This window comes from Rhinopithecus bieti, unplaced genomic scaffold (genome assembly GCF_001698545.2).
Source record: "Rhinopithecus bieti isolate Rb0 unplaced genomic scaffold, ASM169854v2 scaffold_15136, whole genome shotgun sequence".
Taxonomy (NCBI): domain Eukaryota; kingdom Metazoa; phylum Chordata; class Mammalia; order Primates; family Cercopithecidae; genus Rhinopithecus; species Rhinopithecus bieti.
In genome coordinates, this window is record NW_016808217.1 from 331114 (window position 1) to 335500 (window position 4387).

A 4387-nucleotide genomic window follows, 5' to 3' on the forward strand; every position below is an offset into this window, starting at 1 on the left:
ATGTAGTGCTGGATTCAGTTTGCTAGTATTTTATTGAGGATTTTGCTTCATTGTTCATCAGGAATATTGGTCTAATATTCTCTTTTTTTGTTGTTGGGTATTTGCCCAGCTGTGGTATCAGGATGATGCTGGCATCATAAAATGATTTAGGGAGAATTCCCTCTTTTTCTATTGATTGGAATGGTTTCAGAAGGAATGGAACCAGCTCCTGTTTGTACCTCTTTTCAATCTGGATGCATTTGTTTTCTTTTTCTTGCCTACTTGCACTAGTTAGAACATCCAGCACAGCATCGAGTAGAAGTGATGAGAGCAGATAATCCTTTCTTGGTCCTGATTTTAAAGAAAATAATTTTCCATTTTAAGTCTAATGTTAACTATAGGTTTTCACAAAGGCCCTTTAATAAGTTGAATGTGTTTTCTTTTATATTCTGGTTTGCTGAGAGTTTTTATCAAGAGTTGATGTTGCCTTTTTCCTTGTCCTTGTATACTTTTCTACATGTGTGCAACCGATCAGTACTCAGATGAAGACTAGAGGGAGAACTCTGCAGTTTTTCAGAGTCCTCTCTGTGTACTACTCTCTCTTCTCTGGTACTTTACCCTGTAAACTCTAGACACTTCAGCTTCCTTATATTCCCAAGTCGATTTCCCCAATGTGCAGAGACCACCAGGCTCAATCTTGATCCCTCCCACTAACAACACAACCTGGAAATTCTCTCAAAGCAGTTAGCTGAGATAATTGCAGGGTTCACCTCATTTATTTTCTATCTCTCAGGAGTTATTGCCTTCTGTTGTCTGATATCTAACATTTTAAAAATCATTGTGTCATATGTTTCGTCTAGTTTTTTAGTTTCTGCAGAAGAGTTAACATAGTTTCTGTTATCCCATCTTGGCTGGAAGCCACAATCTCTTCTGGATGATTTTTATACATGCACATTCCTAGGACTTACTTCATACATAAATTGTGGGCTAATCATTCTTGAGAATCTGCATATTTTCAAAACTCCCCACTGAATTTATTAATAATTTCAGCTTGTGAAGTATAGATTTATCCACTATCTTATATGTAACAAAATCTGTGGTCTGTGGGGTGAGTTTTAGAACATGACAAGGATCATAGACCCAAGTTCTATGACCCTGTAGCCACAAGATTTTCCACTCTCTCCCGTGTGTACAACCAGTGTGTCTGCTACATTAAAGCCAATGCTGAGAAGCCAAATTTAGTTTTCTATACATTTCATTAATTATTAACCATCTAAATATTAGAAAGACTATAACAGAAATTGGGATACTCAATAGAAACTGCATACTTCTTGCCCTGTTGTAAATATCACACACTTGTACCAGAGGACAAAGGAACAATGACAGTTTTACTGTATGTGTAAGATGTGATCATCATCCTAAAGAGAAAGCCATCAAAGTTTTGATGCAGTTGAATATCCACCAAGATTGTTATCATCCTTTGTTCTTTAAGTGTTACTGGATACCTTTCCAAGGTAGCACCACTTCAGTAATGATGTTTCCTAGTGGTATTGGATATCTTAGAAATGCTTTAAAACACAGCCAAGTAGTCACTTCCTCCATGGTATCTTCTCACAAAATTCTGGGCAACTTTAATTGCTCTCACTTCTGCATGTTTATTGTGCAGGACATGTAGCATTATTTTAGCCTTCCTCATTGTATACAGAGAATTTGTATTTGTATGAATAATACTTGTGTCAGTACACAAGTAAAGTTTTCTATTTCATGAAAATTATTGATTGGTAATCCATTCCTCCTTTTCAGTTATTCTAGAAATGTTCAGAAAATTAGAAGATATGATAATATATATTATATAATGTGAATGTATAATTATGAATAAATTTCAATAACATAATTTAACTATGTATAATATGAATATAGATTTATTTCTTCTTTTCTGGAATTCTGCCTGGGAATATCTGAAATACATATAACTGGGTTATATTAAATTTAATTAATATTAAACAGCATTAAGTTGGCAAGCTCCCTGTCTGCCGTACTGCCAAATTTCTGATCTCATGGGTATCTAAACTGGCTTACAATGACTACGTATGTAGAACATTGTTTCCGTTTGGGATTATTTTATCCTAAGCATGCCCTGATACTACAGCTAAAATCCCCAGGATGTTTCAAGTTCCCTCAGACACCACTTATTTTTAGGAAGTCAAGGAAAATAACCCTTGGCAGGGCTTAATAACTCCACACAAATGTTGAACTTATAATAAAATGTTATTCCTTTGTTCTTCAGATCATCTTCTAAATTATTCATAGCCTGTCAAACTTAATTTCTAAATAAAGTAATGAAGTTTTGTTATCATTCAGCAGTTTGATTTTAAGCCCCAGTGCTATATTTTACCTGTAAGCTTTGACTGACTCTGAAGATGAAAAAGGATAGGTGGGCTATGTGTACATGTGCAGCCTAAACTATGACTGTCTTACCAATCTCAATAAGGACCCTGATGAGGTACAAACCCAGCTGACAATGAACTCAAGCTCCTGTAACTGAGGTTCATGAATGTATTTTCTCTGCAAAGGGCTTTCTAATATTATATTTCTCATATTAGTTGAGGGAGGGGTGATGGTGGTAATCAGAATTACCTGGGACAGTGAGGAAGAGAATGGAGAAGACTTCAGCGTATGCAGTTTGACAAGACCCTCAAGAAGATCATTTTTAAACTTCCAAAAGTGACAAATCACTGACCCAGCCAATGCCCTATTAGCCATAGCTACAATTCAAGCTCCAAGGAGTTTTCAAAAATCCTTACTACCCAGGTCACATCACAGGCCAGATTAGAATATTTGACTTGGACCCAGCACCCATACTTTAAAGAAGGACCTTGGAGAGGCAAGATCCACAGAGAACATGGGACTTGCTAAGACTGGAGTTAGAATAAATAGCTGCCTCCCATTAGAGTGGCCACAAGGAGAGTCCCTCTCCACTTCTCTCTAGACATGTTTAAAACAAAGGATTGGCTATGCCCTACAGGGAAGGTGTTACCTTTACATAAACAATTTTTTAAATTGTGATAAAATACACCCAGTGTAAAATTTACCCTCTTCATCATTTTTAAGTATGTAGTTCTGTAGTGTTAAGCATATTCATATTGTTTTGCAACAGATCTCTACAACTTTTTCATCTTGTAAAATTGAAACTCTATAACCATTGAACACCAACTCTAGTTTTCCTCTCTCTGCAAACCCTGGAAACAACCATTCTACTTTGTGTTTCTATGAGTTTGCCTATTTTTGATGCTTTATATGAATGGAATCACACAGTATGTGTCTTTTCTGTGACTGGCTTATTTCACTTACTATAATGTCCTCAAGATTTATTCATGTGGTAGCAAGTGCTACACAATAAAAAAGGATGGTATTTCCTTTTTTTAAGTTGAATAATATTTCATTGTATGTATATGCCACATTTCTTTATCCATTCACCTGTCATCGAACATTTAGGCTACTTCCACCTCTTGGTTATTGTGAATGATGCTACAATGAATATAGGTATGCAAATACCTCTTCAAGATCCTGCTTTAATTTGTTTTGGATATATTTCCAAAAGTAGATTGCTGGATGGTATGACAATTCTATTTTTAATTTTGGGGGGAACCTCCATAGTATTTTCCATAGTGGTTGCATCATTTTATGTTCCCACCAACAATGCAGAAGAGTTCCAAACAACAATGAATGCTTCGTGAATTTCCATGTCATCCTTGCACCAGGGCCATACTAATCTTCTCTGTATCATTCCAATTTTCATACATGTGCTGCCAAAACAAGAAGTAATTAAACAATTTTTGATGCAATTTTCAGAACTTATTGACAAATCCCATGCTGTTGACAGACATTAAAAAAATAAATCTGCTCTTTTCCTCCCTGTCTGAAGATAGGCCGCCATCATGAACGACACCGTAACTATCCGCACTAGAAAGTTCGCGACCAACCGACTACTTCAGAGGAAACGAATGGTCATTGATGTTCTTCACCCCGGGAAGGCAACAGTGCCTAAGACAGAAATTCGGGAAAAACTAGCCAAAATGTACAAGACCACACCGGATGTCATCTTTGTATTTGGATTCAGAACTCATTTTGGTGGTGGCAAGACAACTGGCTTTGGCATGATTTATGACTCCCTGGATTATGCAAAGAAAATGAACCCAAACATAGACTTGCAAGACATGGCCTGTATGAGAAGAAAAGACCTCAAGAAAGCAACGAAAGGAACGCAAGAACAGAATGAAGAAAGTCAGGGGACTGCAAAGGCCAATGTTGGTGCTGGCAAAAGTGAGCTGGAGATTGAATCACAGCCGAAGGAGTAAAGGTGCTGCAGTAAAGGCTACCTGTGTCCATTTTGGATTTTCACGAGCAG

The 4387-nt window shown here is 36.8% G+C and overlaps 1 pseudogene across 1 annotated transcript in view; it reads left to right on the forward strand.

Moving 5' to 3' along the window:
• LOC108538066 (40S ribosomal protein S24 pseudogene) overlaps positions 1 to 4337 on the forward strand; it is a 56412-nt pseudogene extending 52075 nt beyond the window's left edge. Inside the window, exon 6 of the transcript XR_001887991.1 lies at positions 3909 to 4337. The product of XR_001887991.1 is annotated as a 40S ribosomal protein S24 pseudogene (transcript). The remainder of the gene's footprint in view (positions 1 to 3908) is intronic.
• The last annotated feature ends 50 nt before the right edge of the window (positions 4338 to 4387 follow it).